Source organism: Cryptomeria japonica, chromosome 7 (genome assembly GCF_030272615.1).
Source record: "Cryptomeria japonica chromosome 7, Sugi_1.0, whole genome shotgun sequence".
NCBI classification, from domain to species: domain Eukaryota; kingdom Viridiplantae; phylum Streptophyta; class Pinopsida; order Cupressales; family Cupressaceae; genus Cryptomeria; species Cryptomeria japonica.
In genome coordinates, this window is record NC_081411.1 from 672,115,012 (window position 1) to 672,139,178 (window position 24,167).

Below are 24,167 nucleotides of genomic sequence, written 5' to 3' on the forward strand. Positions count from 1 at the left end.
TAACACCCTAGCTGCATTTATGAACCTAATGAATAGTGTAATCCATGACTACTTGGATAAATTTGTTTTGGTATTTCTGGATGACATATTGATTTACTCTAGAAATGAAGAGGAACATTTAGTGCACCTACAAATTGTTTTGCAAAAGTTGAGAGAACATAAGTTATATGGGAAATTGTCCAAATGTGCCTTCTTTGAGGAAAAGATTCACTACCTTGGGCATATAATATCAAAGGAAGGAATAGCAGTCGACCCAGATAAAACAAAGGCAATAGTAGAATGGCCAATCCCTAAGAATGTTTCAGAGGTAAGAAGCTTTATGGGGCTAGCAGGTTACTATAGGAGGTTTGTGGAAGGATTCTCTAAGATAGCAAATCCCATCACCTCGTTACAAAGGAAGGGAAAAAGGTTTGTGTGGACCGAGCAAAGTGATAAGGCATTTCAAATCTTGAAGGGAAAACTAACTTCAGCACCCATTCTAAAGGTACCAGATCCGAATGGACACTTCACAGTCGTAACTGATGCTTCTATTGAAGGGTTAGGAGGAGTACTTGTCCAAGATGAAGGGGTAGTAGCTTACGAATCCAGAAAGCTAAAGACTCATGAAGTCAATTATGCACCCCACGACTTAGAGTTGGCAGCAATTATGCATGCCCTACAAAAATGGAGACACTTCTTACTAGGGAAGCCCTTTGAGCTTAAGTCAGATAACCAAGGACTAAAATACATCTTTACCCAACCTCACTTAAATGCCAGACAAAGAAGGTGGTTAGAGTTTCTAAGTGAATATGATTTTTAAATTGAATATATTAAGGGGAAAGAAAATAGGGTGGTAGATGCCTTAAGTAGGAGGAGACACTTGATGACTATAGCAACATTCAAAACCTCTTTCAAAAGGCAAGTAATGGATGAACAAGGACATGACCCATGGTATGAGCAAGTCAAATTGACTTTAGAACACAACCCAACCGATCCTAAAGTCGAAGGGTATACATTAGATGAAGATGGGATGCTCAGATACAATAATAGAATCTATATTCCTAATTCAGGGAACTTAAGTGAAGTAGTCTTGTCGGAGGCTCACAATGCCCCTTATTCAGGGCACCTAGGAGTTAACAAACTTTATGCAGATCTAAAGAAGTTATACTTTTGGCAAGGGTTGAAGAATGATATTGTCAAGTATGTAGCTAAATGTTTGGAGTGTCAAAGAGTAAAGGCAGAACATAGACACCCAGTCGGATTGTTGCAATTGCACGATGTACCTCAACACAAGTGGCCAGTTATTAGCATGGATTTTGTGCAAGGGCTACCCATGTCACCTTCTAGGCATGATGCAATAATGGTGGTAATTGACAAATTCACTAAGGTGGCACACTTTATACCCGGGAATCTGTCGGATGATGCACCTACCTTGGCTAGGCGCTTTGTTAAGGAAATATTTAGATTGCATGGAATCCCAGAGAAAATCATATCGGATAGAGATGCTAGGTTCACTTCAAGGTTTTGGACCACTCTTCAATTAGCTCTAGGAACTCAACTAAATTTTAGCACCGCATACCATCCTGAAACCAATGGTCAGACAGAAAGGACAAATCAGATTATGGAAGACCTGCTTCGCATGTACTGCATGGACCAACAGAGGAAATGGGAAGAGTACCTACCTTTGGTAGAGTTTGCTTACAATAATACATATCAAACATCTTTGGGAATGGCACCTTTTGAAGCTTTGTATGGTAGACCATGTCGAACACCTTTGAGTTGGGATAGTCTTGAAGATAGAGTGATTATTGGGCCAGATATGTTGAAAGAAATGGAAAGGAAAACTAAGGAAATTGGGCAAAGATTGAAGGAAGCCTCAGATAGACAGAAAAGTTATGCAGACAAAAACAGAACACCAAGGGAGTTTGAGGTAGGAGAGAAAGTCTTCCTAAGGGTTAGGCCACACAAGAGTTCCATAAGATTTGGGAAAAAGACTAAGCTTGCACCTCGTTATGTTGGACCTTTTGAAATATTGGGAAGGATTAATCCAGTTGCATACCGGTTGGCCTTACCTACCCAATTGAGCCAAATCCATGATGTCTTCCATGTATCTCTTCTTAAAAAGTATGTACCTGATGAGAAACACATTTTGAATTGGGATTCTTTACAGGTCCAAGAAATGGGAGGAATAATGATAGAGCCATTCAGAATCTTGGAGAGGCATCAGTGCCAGTTGCGCAACAGAGAGGTTGATCAGTGCAAAGTGCAATGGGACTAGTATGATGAAAAGAATGCCACGTGGGAAGATACTAAAGAGATGCAGCAGTTGTTTCCTTTTTTGTTTTAAACATGAACTATAAACTCTTTTGAATGCATTTAATAAGTGCATCGGGACGATGCAGAAATTAAGGGGGGAAGGATGTCACAACCCTCCTTTATCACCCATGGATTTAAATACAAACTCTATTATATTTATTTTGGATAAACTATTGAATGAACATTATAAAGGAATAAAAATAATAAAACACACACACACATGGAAAATATACTTTTTTTTCTTAATTGTTTATTTAAATTTCCTCACCCAAATTATGGCACATGTTGTAGGAAGAATAAGAAGCTTCTAGAGGATTCTACACCACCTTGCATGTAACTCCTTCCACTAAGTCTAATCAATTTGCATGAAGGCCAAATTGGGAGAGAATCTCTTTTTTTAAATTAAAATTTAGGTAGTGGAATTTGGGGATTTTTCTTATAAAAGATATACAAGTTTTCAAAAAAGAGAGTTGGTAGTTCCATAAAGATTTTCTTCAAGTAAATTTTTCTTTTGTAGTTCCATAAAGATTTAAATTTCCTCACCCAAATTATGGCACATGTTGTAGGAAGAATAAGAAGCTTCTAGAGGATTCTACACCACCTTGCATGTAACTCCTTCCACTAAGTCTAATCAATTTGCATGAAGGCCAAATTGGGAGAGAATCTCTTTTTTTTAATTAAAATTTAGGTAGTGGAATTTGGGGATTTTTCTTATAAAAGATATACAAGTTTTCAAAAAAGAGAGTTGGTAGTTCCATAAAGATTTTCTTCAAGTAAATTTTTCTTTTGTAGTCATATTTCATTTTTCAGCTAAGATTTTTGCTTTGGAGGACTTCTTTCAAGTTGAAGGATCAAGGGAGATTCATAGGGGATTCTACACCATTTTCAAGCACCCAGGTTCTTTCCATTTAATTTTTCATGCATCTCATCTTTGCTGCAATTTAGATTAGATTAATTTGTTTAAATTAGATCCATTAGTTTCAAATTTTTGATAATAAGTAGATTAATTTGTTTAAGAGTTAGATTCATTTGTTTCAAATTCCTGATAAGAATTAGATCCATTAGTTTTCAATATATAAGAATTAGATTCATTTGTTTAAGAAGTTAGATCCATATATTTCAAATTTTGATAGGAATTAGATCAAAATTGTTTAAAATTTCTTATTAAGTTTTAAATCGATTATTGTTGAAGAACTAGATTAGAACCATCTTTCTTTTTTCTCTAGAATCATCTCTCTGGTTATTGATTAGAAATCTAAATCTCATCCTTTAAAGAGATTTCGCTGTGATTATTCCCTCTATATCTGGTTTGAGATTTTACTGCGATTATTCTAAATTTCTCCTTGTAAAATTTAAATCTATATGATTATTCTCTTTATCTCTATGAATAACTCTCTGTGAAGAAGCGAAATATAAGTTTATCTCTATAAGTTTTAGATTGAAAATCAGATTAAAAACACACCTTATGAGCTTGCATTTACCAATATAATTCATCTATCTTCATGGCTGGAAACGAATATTTTATCTGGATTGTTTATCTCTGAGAATAAATCTCTGTGGGAAGCAACATATAAGTTTATCTCTGTAGATTTTATGAGATTGCACTTCCCAGCATAATCATCTATCTTTCATCTTCCTGGATTGTTTATCTATGTGAGTAACTTTCTGGATTATTCACCCTGTGAATGAATCCTTATTGTTTACTTTAGTGTTTTTATCCTTTTAATCCAAAATCTACTTTCTATACCTATTTAAAATTAAACTGTAAATTAGAATATATATATATATATAGTGATTATTCCAATGTTAGCATATTAATACTAACGCCACATTATCATTATAGCATACTGCATTTACTATTAGCATGATTTCTGAAAACATGAAGTATGCAGGGCAGCGGTTTTGAGATCGCGGGGTTAATGGTACCCCCCACTACCCTGCGGTCACCGTAAGTGGCTGCAGGGGAGTGGAGGGGACCACGCGGCCCCCTCATCCTCTACGGGCCTGCGCATGCAGGACCGCAGGGGGTGATGGGACCCATGGTCCCCACCCCCTAATTACAACTATAAAACAATTCGCCATGTTCAATAATTAATTTCGATAAAACTTTTTAAATCGTTTTAAATAAAATTTAAGTTATTTTTTATATATATAGTTTAAGTTAAATTTAAGTTAATTTTTTTATTTTATATAATTGTTTAGTTAAAATTTATTTTTTTTAAATTAGCAAAAAGATTGAAATCAAATTATTGTTTCAATTCCTTTAGGGAATTATTGGATTATTTGATCCATGATTTTGATTTACTTAAAAAACAAATAAGTCTTATTATTTCAATTTGACCCAAAATTTCAAAAGGTATAAGCTAATCTCTCATGTGGAATTAGTAACTCTATAATTAATTAGTCTCATGATAGGAGAAAACATTTCTGCATTTTGTATGATAATGACATTACTTTTGCATTGCATTTATATTATTTTGCATTCTTTATCTTCATGCAATTACACGTAAGTTCACAATTATCATTACCATGCCAATACATGTATTAATTCGTTTAATTGTAGAATAATGATATTTCTCTTTTTCAAATAGTATTTAAAGTTTAAATTATGTACATCCATTTCAGAATTATATTTCAAGCATGATGTTTCATAAGCTCTTAGTTTAGAAACTAAACAAAGGAAGTTGAAAAACCAAAACTAGCAGCGTTCGGTATATACGGTGCCTCTGGGTCACGCTTACGGGTAATGCCATCATGTTGAACTATTGCACTTAACGCCTAATAAAGCTACATTAACGACGTTTGTGGCATCGTCCCTATAAATCGTCTGGGAGTAATAAGGGACACTTGGAAGTTAAAATCCAAGGGGCGGGTAATCCCCCTTGGATCAATAATTTAATAAGATAACTTTTAAATGATTTTCACATCCGTTGAGATAAATCGTAGTAAACCCCTTTTAGGGATGGTCAAGTTAAATGCTCTCATGAAATTGATTTCTTTTTATCTTGAAGGGATATTGGTGATTTGCAATTTGGTCAAGGGTGACGCTCATGATAAGAATTAGGATTTAGTCTTTTTTTTAGGCCACAAGCAATAGGCCATCTTGAGCCTTCGCTTAAGCACTACCATCGTGGGTAGCAACCACAAAGAAAATGTCTGGGACATTGACCCTAGAAAGGGTTGTGTACCCACAAATCAGTTTACATCAAACCATAGAATAGAAAATAGAACTACATACTTTACACCTTGATCCCGTGCCGAAGCGGGTATGTAGGCAGTCTTGGGATAGAGCCATCCCTCATACTCAGGCGTTCGTGGGTGGGGTCTAGGCTTGGTTGAGTAAGAATCCTAATTGAAAGATAAGATAATTAAATTGAAAAAGAAATTCAATGCATACTCAGAAGGAATCCCATATGGATTCGCTTGACTTCCCGAGGCTTTAAGCCAAATTCCGAGGCAGAATTCAAGCTTGTATTATTTTAATTACTTCTAAGGACGGCGACCTCGATGCACTTTTGTTAGAAGAGTGTAGTACTTAGTGAGTGGCTCAGGACCTGAATGGTCCCGATGAGTCTAAGTCTTTGGCCAGAGCATCTCCTATCCCGTTTGGATAGATGCCTACCCCGTATGGGTAGATGCCTATCCCGTTTGGATAGATGCCTACCCCGTATGGGTAGATTCCTATCCCGTATTGGATAGATGGAAGCTTATGTCCCGTATGGACAATTGCCTAACCCGTATGGTTAGATGCTCATCCCGGATGGATGAATGCCTAATCCTAAATGGATGGATGCCTAGAGTATGCAATTGAATAAAACATAATGATTACATTAAACAAAAAAAAAAATACTCAATTTTGTTGATTCAATTATGGTGGGTTATTACAAAATTCACGTGAAGCTTAGCTATGGTGAAAAAAAAATGTCATTGATTATCCACATATTGTTGCACAATACATGCATCTACAAAACTCCAATTTTAGAAAACATGTCCTTGAGAAAGAATTTGATGTTAGAGATTATTAGTATTAATATGAATGGCAACATAGAGGATCTGCACATGTACATGGATTTCTCTGGATAAATGGATTGTTAGAGATGGATAACATTGATTGGTTGAATGATGTACAACGAAAAAAGTGTAGAAAAATATTTTGACAGCATTGTTCAAGCATGGAACCCTAGAGAAGATAGACATCAACGAAATCTATAGGTATGTTTGCAACTATTCGTTGATCTTTGCAAAAAACTTCATTATCAACATCCTTATAAAATCATAAATTAATCGATTCAAAATTTATTTGCAGCCATTTCGATATTTCTCCTTCCATCCATGTGTCAAAAACACAAGACAGCTTGCAGAAGTTGATTTTGACAATGACTACGAAGAAATACTCAACACAGTTGAAAGACATATGATGTGCAAAGAAGGAGCATGTCTACATAAGAAAAAAGGAAGAATGGTTTGCAGGTAATGTTTTTGGTAAGAAATGTAATTTGACAACAATTTTCATAATAGAATACATTGAAAAATTATACAACCATCTGATAGTTTTAACCAATAGATACAACGCTCTATGGCCAATTAATTTGCATGGTTCAAAAATTTTCAATGATCCACAGATGGGTGAGAAGAAGTTTGAACCCGCACGAAATGATGATAGAGTAAACACACACAACAGGTACATATTACAACTTTGGAGAGAAAACATTGATTGGCAACCCGTTCTCTCAAGACATGCAGTAATTAAATACACCACAAAGTATGCAGCCAAATCAAAGAAAAGTTCTGAAACATACAAACAGATCTTACCAATGAAACGGGTTGCAACTCTTCTTATCGGCGAGACACACCTCCTATGAATCACATCACTTTGTAGTTATTGGCAACTCCATTCAGGATTAATTTCGCACCCATAAACTAATCGTCCTTCTTATGTCATCATTATGTGTCTTAATTTAATCACTTTTCTTTCTTATTCTTTCATACAACAGTGAATGTAGAAAATGAGTTTCATGACGGTAGTTGCCTCCATCGATATAATTGGTTCCATTCATAACGGAAATAATCTGTAGGTTGTTAATCGGTAATCTATTCATATAGTTTGTAGCATCTTCCTTTATGGATATCGATGAGGATTGATTGATCTGTCTATTCAATAGTGATGGACTATCGATATGTCCTACTATGGTTATCTTTATGGGATCCTCAATTGCTACTCACAATCATTGTCAGTTATGTAGGAAGCAGATCGATATTTATGTTGTGTATCAAACTTCTCCAAACTTTGAGATGCAATTAGGATATGTAAATTATGTTTATAATATAAATTAATTTTTCATTTGAATATCTCATGAATATTACTAGTAATAAATATTAATTGAAATAATAATATTTAATAAATAAATTTCTAATTATCATTCGTTGGAAATTATTGTATTAATTATTAATAATAATTATTTTATTCAGGATATATATATAACGACCAAGGAAGGACATGACAGACTTGCTGGCCATAGGAGAAATCACAGAACTGCCATACAATAAAGTCACCCAGATCTCAGAAATTCTGACTTGAAGCCAGCAAAAGTTCAATCCTTTATAACATCAGAAATACTCACAATAAAATATTATTATTTCCCAGATGAATACAAATTACCTCTGAACTGTAATTAACCTTACTACGCAAATTTGTCTTAGGATGAAGGCTACACAAATTTGGCTCACTTGTGAACTCTTCTTTAATCTACTGAAGATTTCTGTCCTCGGAGATTAGCTTATTCAAGAATAGACATAATCAGCATATCAAAAACCATATATTGCCTTGCTTGGTATTAGAGCTGAGGTCTCGAAGTTGAGCCTTACAAAGCATGGTGGGCATCTAATGTACCCGCTAAATGAAAACCCAATATGTTGGATAAACCTAACAGTTATTTCTCTGCCATGCTAGCGGGCATTCCTCTGTCGTGCTCTGTTTGGATTCAATATCCTCTGCAAAGGACTTGTCATTTTTCTCAAGTTCAGAAGCATGATGAGTTTGGCATTCATCAGACGAAACCATGGATGGCTTGCTCTGTTTATTCAATACATCATCTCCACTGATTTGTGAATCTTCAACAATGTTTAGTGACAAAATCTCCGCTGGTTCAGAAATTTGAGAAGTTTCAGGAACTTCAGGAACATTTTGTTCTTTAGAAAGCATGCTCAGCTACATTTTGTGCCTCTTCGGATTGAACCTCGTACCAAGAGCCTTCGATTCCACCAACCGCATGCTTTGCTTCCTATATGTCAGGATAGAAAGAGAAGGGTTCTTCCAGATGGGCACGAGCTTCTAAACTTGATGGAGAGGAAGCCACATAATCTCCACTTCCACATCCTTCCACTGTATTCTCCTCATCTAGTAAATCAGAAGGAAAGAGCTGCTCAGGATTCTTGTGGAAAACATCATCATCGGTATTTACTTGACCATTTTTTTGTATACTAGCATCAACTGATTGAGAGGATGCCACATAATCTCCACTTCCATCTACTTCCACACTATTCTCCTCATCTAGTAAATCAGAAGGAAAGGGCAGCTCAGGATTCTTGTGGAGAACATCATCATTGGTCTTTACTTGACCATTTTGCTATGTGTTAGCATCAACTGATGGAATTTGGGAAACAATTTTGACAAGTATAGCAACTAATACCTCCAAGACGGCCTCTGTGTTGCTCTGCTTTCTTTAAGGTCCTCTTTGCCAACAGTTCCACAACCAAAACAAAAGGAAGTTTAACACTTTTGATATCATCCTCTACGTCAATCCCCATATGCAGACTTCTACTTCTTTCTTCTGTCTCCAGTACCTGGCTGTTCTCAAACCAGTTCTGCAGGCCATCTTCCATGGTAGATTGTGTTCTCATCCCTCGCTTGTTGGAAGAGGAATCAAACCAGCTTTTCACAGTTTTTTCAATAATTCCATACTTAATCCTTGAATATCCCGAAACAGATAACCAGCATTCTTCACAGAATCCCTTCTCCAAATCACAACTACATTTTTAACAATATCAGCAGTAGAATCATAAAACTCACCTCCAGACAATACATTGTTGTGCAAAGAAGGCGGCAAGAGACCAGGACTGCCTGAGCTCAAAACAAATCCAAATAGCAAATAAGTTCTCAACCACCGAGAACCCTGTTTATCTTCTTATTCCTCCTCCTCATCAGAGTCATCTCCAGTTTCCTCCACTTCTATCAGAGCATTCTTCTTGGAGTCAAACTCTAGACCATGGTTCCAAGGGTTTTGCTCAGGATTTCCAACTGATACCACTTTTACTTGTAAACCCTCATGGGTTTCTCCATGATCTAAATCATCAGAAGATATGCTACTGGTATCTATTCGTTCAGACAGGGATTCATTCTCCTTAGTCTCATAGCCCCGCTCTTAGGAGGAATTTAAGTTTTGTTTAGATCAGAATTTCTAAATGATACCAATTTTACTTGTAATTTCTTATGGATTTCTCTGTAATCTAAAACTGCAGAAGATTTAGTCTCAGTAACCCCGCTCTCAGGAGGAGTTTCAGATTTGTTTTGCTCAGAATTTCTAACTGATACCAATTTTACTTGCAATTCCTTATGGGTTTCTATATGATCTAAATCTTCAGAAGATATGCCAGCAACATCCATTCGTTTACCCAAGGATTCAATCTCCTTAGTCCCAGCAGCCCCGCTTTCAGGAGTTTCAGATTTGAAGAATTCACGTTTTCCAAACCCCTCTTCATCTACCATTATATCAATGTCCAGGTCCCTATTGGGACGACGCCTAAGGAAATACAGAATTCTTTTGGTGTTGAAACAAGTTTAAACCAAGTCGGTGGTATTTCAACTGAAGACAAAATGAAAACTATAATCAGCTTCAAAATCTAGCGAGCTAAGCCTATGATAATCTAGACTTCACATAAGAATTGGTCAAATTCATACATGATGCGGTATGGAAACTAGGCTTATGATGACTTACTCAATATTCAACTTGACATTTTCTAACTTTGAGTTATAAAATTTAAGTATTCAACAAGACTCATACTCTCACATTTTTGTGGCCTGCTATAAATATGTCTGATATCTTTCTCAATCCACTTCAGCACTTGCTTTATACCTGCCAATTGCGTTTGGTTGAAATTTCCTATAGCCTTTTCGGCACACCCATTTTATGCAAATCTTGTGAGAACGGATATTTGAGGCATTCTGTCAAACAGTTCACGTGCTTTGTTTGTGTTTCCACATTTTGGAAGTATACCTACCACAACATTTCCAACCATTATATTTCACAAAAGTCCACCATCATTATGCTTTCATGGATGTCCATACCGTGTTCCAAAACTCCCATTTTATCACAGGCAGGGACGATGCTAGCAAAGGTTGTTGAATCTGGCTTTACACCTAAAGCCTTTTGAGCACACCTATTTTCTGCAAATCATGTGATCATTGCTTTCCATGAGACAACATATCTTTGAGGCATTCTGTTAAACAATTTGCATGCCTTGTTTGTGCTTCCACATTTTGCGTACATATCTACTGAGCATTTCCAACCGTAATATTTGACAAAAATTCACCATCATTATGCTTTGATGGATGTCCATACCATGTTCCAAAGCTTCCATTTTATCAGAGGCGGGGAGGATGTTGGCAAAGGTTAATAAATCTAGCTTTATACCTGCCAATTGCATTTGCTTGAAAGTTTCTAAAGCTTTTTCAACAAATCCTTTTTGTGCATATATTGCAATCATTGCAAGCCATGAGACCACATTTTTTTGAGGCATTTTCTCAAACAGGTCATGTGCTTTGTCTATGCTTCCACATTTTGCAAGCATGTCAACCAAGGCAGTGGCAACTACAACATGGGTTGGAGAGCTTGAAGCAATGAGAAAAATAAAGAATGAGTTTATGCCTCACTGAGACGGATTGCTACCTAAAAATGGAGAGCATGTTCTTGTTTTGGCTGCAAGAAATAGACCATTTGATCTTGATGAAGCAATTATCAGACGATTTGAGAGAAGGCAATTGGAATTGTTAGTTGCTCTTCATACAATTAGGTACAATTATTATGATGACCAAATTAAAAAGAAACCTCATACAACAAGAGACGCAAAGCGTCATGTTCCTGCTGAGAGTTAAAAATGAGGATGGTTAAGGAGAAAAAGAAATGTAGGAATGGTAGAGAGGAGTTAGAAAAGGTTTATGTTGATGCTAGATATATGAGATTGTTTGAGTGAAACAAAAGGTAATGGATAATAGTGTTGAAAATCAATTTAGTGATAAAGAAAGTAACAATGATAATTGTAACGATCGTGCAAGGTTTTGATAATTTTGTACAATATTGATACATACACAGATAGAATTCCTATTTGTATTTTCTTTATGATGTAAAGAAATGCAATAGAAGAAAGGACAAAACTTTGATGGAGTCAATTTGAACGTAGATGCGTTAGATGCAATTTTTGAAGTAGAAAATATAGAGCAAGATAGATCAGAAAATTAAGAAGAATCTGGATCAAACATACCACTTTGGAATAACTTTCCAATACAGGTTGCCTCATTCAAGAGGCTAATGTTCCTATGCCACTCATGTTTTGATTTATTTTATTTGGCATGGCTCAAAAAGAGTATGAGAAATGATTCTTTTGTGTATTTTTTAGCTGAGGTTTCTGATGTTCATGTTACCATTACAACATGCAACACACCATTGTAAGAGCAGAGGCATAAGAAGTTTTTGAAGGGAGTGATAGTCTATGCACCCCGATTGAGTGAAGAGGAAAATTGTTCTTGGAATGAACACTGTTGTTTTTGCCTAATGAAACTAAAAGAGGCATCCTACCCAACCAACATTGAGCTATACATGGTTACCTCTCCCAACCAAAAGTTGAATCTCCAGGGGACTTGAGTCTATGAAGATACAAAATAGGCCGTAAGCCACTCTTAAGACAAAGAAATTTGGGACTAAATTCAACTTGGAGAATGGTGGGAGGGACCATTTAATTACACCAAATCATATTGAAGCATAATGCTTTGTACTATCTCAAATTTTTGTCTCTCATTCATATAGAATATGGTGGGTTTTATGATTGTGCTCAAGGGACATGTCTTTGAGGAGATATAATAGCAATACATTGGAATCAAGATGATTGAAATGTATAATGAACAAGTTCATGATTTGCTAACAAAAGATGGGTTCCTAAAGAATCTTGGAATTAAAAGCATATCTCAGGGCAATGGTGTAAGTATTCCTGATGCCAATATGTTCATGTTGAGTCAAGAGAAGATGCATTAGATTTGATCAAAATGGGTGAGAAGAACAAATCAGCAAGAGCCACTGTCCTCAATGAATACAGCAGTAGGTCTCACAGTATTGTGCCTGTTTATGCGGAAGGAAGAGACTTATCTTGTGGTAAGTAAAGGAGAAAATGTAAGAATGTGGGAGGTAGAGGAGAGCAGGGAAACCATGGCATTCGACGAAACCATATTTGTTTGAGACATTCTGCAAAACAGTTGGCATGCCTTTTGTATTGTTCCACAATTTGCATATGTTTGCTCTAGTAGACAATGTATGCGAAATGTGGAAGCTGTCATGCCAACGTTAAATTCATATGGCCTCCAGTCCTTTATTGCCATTGAACCTGTCACTCAATAAAATCTCACCATTCTTTGGCTTAACTTTCAGGGTGATTGGAACGGTGCTGGTGTTCATACAAATTATAGGTTGGTTGTCATAGCTGCAGAAAAAAGATGTCTTGTTCTAGAAATCATTAATTTTAATAATGAGCTTATTCTCATTCAATTGTCAAATTTGACAGCACAAAATCTATGAGAACCGATGGTGGAATCAATGTGATCAAGAAGGCCATTGAAAAGCTGGGGCTGAAGCACAAGGAGCACATTGCTGCATATGGAGAGGGCAATGAGAGGCGTTTGACTGGCAAACATGAGACATCAGACATCAACACATTTTCCTGGGTAATTTTTATATGCATGAACATTGATATCAACAAGCATTGTGGTATGTACCAAATACAAAAGAATTGTAGCTTGACCACTGTTTGGCTGCATTATTTCATGATGTTCACAATGATTGCAGGATATGTACAAGGTGGATTCGGTGAAAAGCGTTTAGGAACTTCAAACAAATTCAATTGGCAGGTGTCAAGCTAGACTCTGCAACCTTTGCCACCATCCTCGCAGGTTGTGTGAAATGGGAGCTTTGGAACAGGGTATGGACATTCATCAAAGCATAAAAGATAGAGGTTTTTTTGAGGTATAGTTGCAACTTCTCTGGTAGACATGCATGGGACACGTGAAACCATAGACAAGCCACGCGAACTGTTTGACAAAATGCTCCAAAGAAATGTGGTTCCATGGAATGCGATGATTGCAGGATATGCACGAAATGGATTTGTTGACAAGACTGGAGAATCTTCCAAGCAAATTCTATCATTGTGGTGATGTTTTCAGTTGAATTCTGTCTGTTCTGGTATAAAGCACATTCATCAACATAAACAAACGCATAAATCTAAAATTAAGTGATATCCAATATGGGTGGAATTAAAATGTTAAATTAAATATGCGTTAAAGCTGAGCATCTCATAATGTGAAACAAAACTTGGAATCTTAAAATATAATTCTTAATTGACTCACGTTCTTCTTACTAATATTGCAGTACAGGTGTGTTATAGGTGATCAACAGTAGAAGAAGTAGTCCCCATACAGAAAATAATCATGAAAGATCTTTCGAATCATACAGTACAGGTGCTCAACCAGTGATTAAACCAGGAGAACCAGCCACTCATTCTAGCATTATACTTTCGTTGAGTTTCACCATTTAAGTTCCACCATTGAGTAACATTGCATTTTTTAGTCTGCAGGAATAAAAGTATAAAGATAACTGAACAAAGGTGTAATAATATTGTAATGAATTTGTATAGAATTTTTGAAGAAAAATGTGTAATAATTTTTGCATACAAATTTGAGATGAATGACAGATAGTAAATCTATGAAGAAAAAACAAAACTATATTAATTTCTACATTGATGTAATAGATTTATATATCTAAATTGAAAAAAATACAGTGTGGCCTCAAGAATGGAACTAGATCACTCCCCATATTATGTAAATTGGGAAACAAGTATCGCAGGAACCAGAAAGAAAACAACTCAGAAAAGAAGCAGTCATTCAAAAAATCGTAAAACAAAACTCTGGAATAACCTTAACCGAGACATTTCAGAGGAGAGTGAATTCCTTAAGTTTTTTTCAATAGAACTGTGTAATAATTTTTCAATTGGAAATTTTGGATGACAGTCAGTGACCCATCACAATGATAAAAGCACAGAAATGCGAGGCAGATGGTTTTGCACATTTTAGAGAACACAATTTGTAATGACAACAGAAACGACTGAAATTAAAGAACTGAATTTGTAATTAAAGTAGAAATGGGTGAAATGATCTGCTCTGTTAGCAAAGAAATGGTTCAACAGTCATGGAAGAGAAATTTAATATACCCAAATCATTCCAAAATTTAAGGAAATGCCATAATGCTGGACAGTAAAGCATTGAGACCTTGGAAAATTTGCAAAATGCTTTCAATTACTGACACCAGCAGAATGTAAGCGGATAGAAATGCTTTCTAGTTTAGCATGAGTCATTTTGGGGAATGAAAGTTAAGATATTGGTAAACATACATAATAGTTAATCCAAAAATTATAAAAAACTAGTGAGCAGACAGAGAGTTGCAAAGCAGACTTAAAGATGGCATTTAAATTTTTCTATGTACTGAACATATGTGCAAATTCGGCATTCACAGAAGGGGAATTCAAATAATTCACATAAACCAAATTGTATTCATACTAACGTTGTGTAATATGTTTAAGTAGTTACATATGAGAATGGAAATTCTTAGTGCCTTGACATAATTGTATTTACTTGAATGAGTATTGATCAGCTTTACATAACTGATGAAATTTCAAAATAGAAATCGTGAAATAAGAAGACATATGATTGTTTTTAATTTGTGGAGTCAAAATTCATGGTATAAAAGTTGTAGCTGGTGGCATTTGCTGTGTTCGTATTGAGATTATAGCAGAGAGTCGGAGACCTGCAAAGTGGGTAGACGAAATTTAATAATGTCAAAGAGAAGTGTAAGAGGGTAAATCTGAGAATAAGGGGAGAGGAATGTGTTATTTGATCAAGGTGTCGTAAGGAGGAGTAGCTGCTTACCTGAGTTGTATGTTTCTGGATCAGTGTGTGGTGGCAGAAGTGTGGATGATTGTATTTGTTTGGTTGAGAGTGAACTCTCCTTGGGCAGAGAAGTCACGGCGAACTTCGATCACTTTTGATTTGTCGGTTATGTAATCCTGAGGTGATAACTCGTGTAGAGTGGGCATTAGCTGGAGTGCTATAGTCTTCTCTATGATGCAATTGATTTTCTGGTCAGAAGGGGTTGTGAGAGTTGACTTAAGGTGCAAGGAATATTCATACTTGACGTCCTTTTGGCACTTTGGACAGTAGGCAGTGTTGCCATGGAGCATGCCGAATGTGTCAAACTTGTATTTGTAGCCAGTGCAAAAAGCAATGAAGGGGTTGGAGAATGCATTTGTAATAGTTAATTTGCCTGTGAATTGTAACCATAAGAAGGAAGCAATTATATAGTCGCCAAGACGATGGTTTGTTGTAGACTGTGTAAAATTTTGTTTTGCTTACCTTGGTGGTTGATTCGATGAGTGCAGTTAGCTTTTGCAATGTTCTTTTGTCTTTGAGTCTACAAATGAATGTAGCAATGCCTATGCGGAATGCATTTTTGAGATTAGTTCTTTTCACAATGTTTTTGAACAACATTTGTGGCAGCTCATTACTTTGTAGTTTGTTCTCTATTTCTAAATTGTGTTGTGTGAAGTTGGCATCCATCCATAGCTGCAAAATAGGAGAGAAAATAGATAAGCATGGTGGGTAAAGGGAAATTAAAGAATGATGGAGCTTGGTTGGAAATAAAGTAGAGATAAGGGAAAGAAGGGTGAGAGCTGTGAACCTGAGCGTTATCATTATGTGCGTCTTTGATTTCCAAAGTATATTGTACACTAGATCTCTTTGTTGCAACTACCAAAGCGCCTATTGTGCCAATAGGATAGTCACTTGTGTTATTTAGCAGGTGCCTGATTGTGGTGTTTGGGATGAAGTTGTAGCCATGTAAAATACGTGGAATTACTTAAAGAGTGCTTGTGTCCTTGAGGAGAAGAACACAGTCACAATCGCCTCTGTCATAGTCAGTGCATGGAACAACGTCAAAATCTGATATAGAGAGGCCCATGCCTAGGATGATTTTGTCTTCAAATTTGTGTAGTAAGTTGTTGCTAACAACGAGAGTTATTGTCATTTCACCCTTCAAATCTGTGAGGTCTGCACGAAGAACTTCTCTAGTCTTGTTCACTTTGTCCAATGTTGCTTTGTAGACGACAAGAACATCTCCTTGAAAATTGTTTCCAACTTTTCTGGCGTTTAGGTCATCGATCGATAATGAAATTTCATTGTTAATTTTGGACTTATGCCAAAAATGAAGAGTGTTAGCACTATAGTGGTAAGGAAAAAGAGAATGTGTAATGTTTAGATAGGGCATGTATATTACCTTTTGCCTGTGTTAGTGTCCATTATCTCAGACTTTGGTGTTGTTGTTGTATGTTGTTGCATTCGTAATGTTGCAGAAAAAATAGTAGAGCGTTGAATAATGATCATGTTATTTGGGTATTTTTGGGAAGGAAAAAAAGTTGTAAATTGTGAGTGCTGAATTGGAAAAGTGAGTTTTGTGAAAAGTTTAGTTGAATTTTGCCTGTTTGAGGCGGATTGACTGAATTTTAAGGATTGTGAATTGTTAGAGTAGCTGCGAGGTGGTCAGTCCAATATGCTTCCATCCTATTAATGGTGCATATGTTAGTAGTTGACTTTGACCATATGTGATCAATTAGTGGCTTATTTATGGTGTGCGTTTCTTTTAAGAGTAAATGTATATTGTACTTTTGCATATGTTTTTCAAGCACTTGTTTGGATTTGGTTTGTGTGGACATGTCAATATTGAGGTCGCCAACAATGTAGAGTAGTGTATTAAGATCTATGAAGTTTAGTATTTCATCAATAATTGTTGTAATTTGTGTAATTGGAGTATTTGGCTTTGCATAAATATTGCAAATGTTTAGTTGTGTAGTTGATAATATTATTGTTAGTGTAATTGCTTCGATATTAGTGGAATGATGTGTTTTGGATTTGGAAATAGAGAACTTTGTATTTGTTAATGTTGAAATTCCATGGACATTATACATTGTATACATATTAAAGTGGTTGGCTAGAGGATTTGTTTGAGATGGATGTATGTGTGTCTCTTCTAGGCACAAGATGTCTAAAGACATTAAGACGTTGTCATTGAGTATGTCCAATGTGTGTGCTTGTAAGGTACGGGTGTTTAGTGTGCATATGTGCAGGTGGTGAATGTTGTCATTGAGTATAGAGAGATGAAGAGATGATGAGATATATATCGCTAGAGAGATGGAAGACGGAATATGAAGAGATAAAGATAAAGAGGCAAAGAGATGTAGATATATAGGTCTAGGGAGAGGGAGAGGGAGAGGGAGAGATATGGATGGATAGGGAGGCATAAGTATATAGAGATAAAGGTGAGAGATGAAGACAAAGTAAGAGAGGAAGAGGGATACAAATATATAGATAAATAGAGAGAGGTAGAGGAAGAGATAAAGATAGAGAGATATAAAGGAAGAGAGAGAGAGGGGGGAGAGATAGAGAGATGCAGATGGTGAGATAGAGTTATAGAGAGATGGAGATGTAAGGGGATTAGAAAGGTGGAAAGAGATAAAGAGACATATAAACATAGAGAATTAAAGATAAAGAAATAGAGATGGAGAGAGGGAGAAAGAAATGGGGATAGATGTAGATATATGAGAAGAGAAAGATAGAGAGAGATGAAAATGTATGGGAAGAAAAAGGTAGAGAGATAGAAGGGAGAGAAAAAAGAGGGGGACAAGGGAGATATAAAGAGATAGGTAGGGATATGGAAACAAATAGAGAGATAGGAAGATAGAGGTAGTGAAGGATATGGATATAAATAGATAGAGAGACAAGTGAGAGGGAGATAGAGAGAGATAGATCTATACTAGGATAGATGGAGGGAGAGATAGAGTGAATGAGAAAGATAGAGAGAGGATCCAAAACACAAAGTTTTTGTGACTATGATATTTTACATGTTATTCATAATTACACTAATTGGTAAGTTGGGTTTTGTAGAGGAGAAAGTGCCAAGGGAGAATGCTATATGGAAATTGCATGAGACATGTCATTCTTCATTGGATATGTATGAAGTTTTTAAATATTTGTTCTTTTGACATTTTCACGATTGATCTATTGTATTTTATTTCTCACTTTTCTTTTTTTCTGTACTTGTTTCTCACCTTTGGGAATCTTAAATTAAACTATGCCATTATTCCTTTATACCCATGCTTTGTTTTAGTTTCACGTACAACCTTATGACTATAAAGAAACATGGACAAAATAAGTTTATGGGCCATGGAGAGGCCATAAAAACTTCATAATGAAGTGTTGTAAGTTCAATAAATACTTTAATTTTTTTTTATAGTAATTGCATAAATAATTAATTTTAATTTAAAAGTTTAAATTATTACATTGACCTTCCTTTCATTGGAATGAACAAGTTACTTTTTGCTATCAACCAACATATAATAATTACAAACAATCATAAATTAAATTAATTCTAATATCTTTCATTTATTATTTTTAATGAACAAGTTTGTTTTATTCAAGTGGTTCTTTCTACAACTACTACCATACAACTGTAATAACGAACATCAACCAAAAAAAAAAATCAATCAAATCATTTTCAAATCTCATATTTGTAATAACAACCATAAATTTATAAACTCTAAACTCAAAATCTGCAATTGTAGAAACTTGCATAATAGACATTATACCTTGAAATATTTAAAATCTCTCTACAATTGTAATTGTAATTGTTCCAACTTTCAATTTGATCTATGCAAGCAAGGCTTAAACAAAACTATGGACATTTCACCTCCCTTAACCCCAACCATGACTATTCAATCATAAAATAAAATACCTCATCTTTCTAATTTCCTTTCCAAAATAATAAATGCGATATCTCACTATATTAAAGTTATTTAATTTCTTTTACATAAATATAAATCCAGCTATACTAAAAATAAATATCTAAATTCAATTCTTAATATTTAATATAAATGAAAGATATTTATTTATAAAATAAATGTCTAATTTCAACTCTTAAATTCAATCTAAATTAATAAATAGCTATATACACAGTTTATTAAATTCACCTGAACTTAAGAATGAAATGAACAAAATAATACTAAAAATAAAATTGGATATTTAAGAAACAAAAATAAAACTAAAGTCACCTAAACTTAACATTTAAATGAATGTAATTATACTAAAAATAAAATTTGATATTTAAGAAAGAAAAATAAAACTAAAACAATACCCATTACCTATCTCGTTCTTTTTCATTTTGCACGATAATGCAAGGTAATGCAAGGTAAACATCGTATATTGCAGGACTGTCATACATTTTAATTTTAAAAAGTTCGATATTTTTTGATAAGACAAATCTGAGCTACGAAAGGGTGTAGATTTTCCAAATTTTATTAATGAAACATAGCTGGCAATAGTACTGGGCCGGACTGTAATTTATAACGTTATGACAGTGTTTTTTCCGATGGTAGGAGTGTTTTGTTGAATGTAGGAAGACGTATTAAAGTATAAAATCCGATGTAGTGAGAAGGGGGAAAGAAGAAAAGACACGGTAAAAACGGAACACGAAAGCAAACTATGGTTGGAAAACAAATTCAAATCCAATGATCAAAGATATCACAATGGTCTTGCCTTTGAGGTCGTCCCTTTCAAATAAGAGACGTTTTCGATGTAAATATATTTAAATTTTTATTGAGTTAAATTTAAAAAATTATAAATATACTTCAAATAAATTATTAAAAATAAAAAATAAATTATATTAAATTATCAAATTCAAAATTTTAATTTTTATATTAAAAATTATAAGTAAAATTAAACTTTAAAACTTAAAGTAAAATAAAATCTATTTAAAAAGTTACTATTAGTTATTTATCTATTTAAATGTATTTTTAAAAGTTAAATAATAATATTAAAATTACCGATAATTGCAAGATAGCGTAGTTATGGATTCAAGGATGGCGTTGTGCGCGAAGGATGGTTGCAGGGTTCGAGCTAGGGCATCGAAGCCCTAGATCGGGGGTGGTCATTGCTTGCTGGTGCATTGGGAGGAGGGCGGTGGGTGTTCTTGTAGGGAGGGGAATATCTGCCTATGGGGTGGCAGGTGCTGGTGGAGGTGCGGTGGCCTGCGGGAGGTGGGTCTTTGCTGCGCACGTCAGGGGCTCGGGTTTCTCTGCGAGTTCGTGGATAGCCTGTAGGGAAGGGTGTTTGTGGTCCGATCTGCCCTTTGGTGGCGCTCGGGAGGGGTGTGTGTTTGGTGCCTTGCAGGGGTGTGTGGATCCCTTGCTTATCTCCCTTTCGGATGTGGGTTTACTGTGAGGTGCAATGTCTAGTATTGGCGGAGAGGCCTCAAAGGCACCTCTCGACATGGATTTTCATGTTGCAGTGGGTTCAAAATCCCCATCCCAAAGTATCAAGACTTTTCATAATAATCTTTTTGTCTCGGATTCGGGGTTTGGTAGTGCTAGAGGCTCTCGGATTCCAAAGATTAATGGTTGTCTGGAGAGATGCAGTGAGAGGCCGAGGTCAGTTATTCCTCTACAGATGATAACTGGAGGTGTTGAATACTTTTCAAAACACTCACTATATTGCAAGTTTTTGGGGATGAGGGTTTCTCAACAGTTTTTGGAGAACTGGGCTCAGAGGACTTGGGCATCGGAAGGGGAAATGGAGATTATGCTGCTGGCAAAAAACTACTTCATGGTTACATTCAACTACATGGAGGATCGCAATAGGGTTTTTGAAGGAGGCTTGTATTTTTACAACTAGGTGGGGTTGTTCATCAAACCTTGGCATGTGGGGTTTAACCCTTCGGAGGAGCTCCCGAATAGGGTCCCAGTGTGGGTTCGTTTACTACGTTTTTTCGGTGGAATGTTGTTGGGAGGATGTCTTGCGGATGCTCGCTTCATTGCTGGGGAAGCCAGTTGGATCTTCAACGCAAACCTTGGGGAGAAAGGTAATGACTTTCGCTAGTATTTGTGTTGAAATTGATCTTAGTAAGCCTTTACCAGATGTTATAGATATGTGTGCAGGCTCTTATTCTTGGGTTGAGCAGTTGGATTATGAGACTACCATTTTAGTGTTGTCTGTGTCATGAGTATGATCATTTGTAGCACAAGTGTCCTAGGTATAAATCGTTGGTGTGCCAACCTCAACAGTCAATCCGTAACCTAGATGGGGCTGATAAAGGAAAAGTTGCCATGGTTGATGAGGTAGTGGGTGTTGATGATTTTGTCTTAGTTAAGACAAAGAACAGGAGTCGGGGACAAAAGAGGTCCTTGCAGGAGAGACAGGAGGAGGATACCTTTAACAGATTTGAAACCTTGGATGACCTTAGCCAATAGGAGGTGAACCTGGGGTTAATTCCTTTGGATCAAGGTACATCAGGGTTGGTCCCTGATAATGTGAATTGGGACTTTGCCCAGGCTTTGCAAATGGTTGGGAGTCAACAAATGGAGATGGATCAGCTAGTAGTGGCTCAGTTGGGACCCATTTCTGGTGCTAAAGTGAAGCTGGCCAAGGGGGATGGTTCTCCTACAGCTCAAAAATTGGAACTTGTTGGGGTCAAAAGTAACAAGATCTCCTTACATTTGGGTCTTCATCAAAAAGACATTAAGAAAGGAGCAATGGAGAAGATTTTGAAGGTTGGCAGAAAGAAGGATTTGGATAACATCATATTGATGGGGGAGAATTCGGTTGAGTCAGGGTCAGTTCCGATCCCTCAAAATGATTGTGCTATCATGGAATGTGAGGGGCTTGAACAGTGGCCCTAGACAAAAATTTGTTTGGGAGTTGATAAGGAGTCATTCTCTTGATGTCCTTTTCTTGCAAGAAACTAAACTTTTTGTGGAAAGTATGTTGGGTGTGGTGTCAAAGTTATGGGGGAGAGATGAGTGTCAATGTATTGGGGCAGTTGGCTCCTCTAGAGGGGTGGCCTTTCTTTGGAACCCCTTGAGGATTCGTCCTATTTGGTGGATTTCTTTCAGATCTTCTTTATCTAGGGTTGCCTCTAGTCTTGAGACTGGGGAATATATCTTGTTTACTAACATTTATGCCCCCACAAATTTCCAGGGTAAGCAAAATTTATGGTCTCATATTTCTTTTATGCGAGGGTTGTTCCCTTTTCATTCTTGGATTATGGTAGGAGATTTCAATGCCATCTTAGAGTTGAGTGAGAAGAAGGGTGGTGTTATGCGATTAGAACCTTCTTCTTTCTTTCTTCGGGATAGTATATCATCATTGCATCTTGTTGACATTAAGCCTGGTAATGGTCTGTTCACTTGGAACAACCAGACGATAGGGGAGTATTGGATTGCAGAGAGGTTGGATCGCTTTCTGGTTTCTAGTTTTTGGGTTGGTGGGGGTTGGTCCACATGTTCAGAGATTCTAGACTGGAGAGGGTCGGACCACTGGCCCATAAAGTTGGTGTCTTCTTTTGCTCGGGTCGCTCGCACTCCTTCATTCAAGTTCTAGCTTATGTGGTTACAAGATGCTTCTTTGCAGGATCATGTTGCAGAGTGGTGGAGGAAAGGGAGGCCAACCTTTGGCACTGCTATATACACTTTTGCCAAGCAACTACAATTTTTTAAGTTTTAGCTTAAACAGTGGAACCGCCAATGTTTCGGGAATATTTTTCATGCTAAGATAGCTACTCAAGTAGTGTTGAATGGCATTACCAGTGATGTAAGGACCCGCTTGTCCTAACCCTAGTTAAACCAAACTTAAACTCATTGTTTTAATTAAAAATTAAATTAACCATTATTGCACATGCAAAAGCAATGATTATCAACATGCAAGTAATAGATAAGTAACTGAACAACCATGCAACTCATAAATAGCATGTAGAAATTAAATATGCATGCGAAAAATAAAAAACTAAAATTACGCATGAGGACCGAATAGCATGCAAACCATAATTAGTTACAAAGTCGAGTTACGTGCGCGCATGTGTAGCGTAAATCATATGCATGAGTTATTATGTGATAGATTAGCATGCAAAATTGCATAATCAAGTTAACTAACATATAATTAAATATGACCATGCATGCATGCGTAAATGAAAACTAATCTAAGAAAGTAAATCATGCATGTTAGTGGGTTAGTATGTTAGTAGTCTTTTTTCTTCTTTTTTTTCTTTGTTAGTTACATTGCATGGCGACTTCTTGTCGCTTTACATCATGTGTCCTTATAGGTCCTTTTTCATAACCTCTACATGTGACCATTCTGGTCTAACAATGAAATAAAATATACATCTGTAATTATTACATAAAATTTTATCTGGAATCTCTGACTTTCTTTGTCTTCGTATGTGTCACCTCCGTTTGACCTGGATAACCTCCTCTCGCAAACCGGATGACGGACATATGACCCAGGCATTTTATCTGCCCAACCAAATGAAGCATAAGCTTCCCGGTGCTCTTGATAAGCTCCCGTCCCTCATGACGGAGTATCCTAGCAAGCCAGTACCAACTGGTAGTAAAGGAATCCTATGCAATCATGTAGAACTAACAACCCATCCTGGTTGAACTAACTACATGTGTTATGGCAGGGAGAT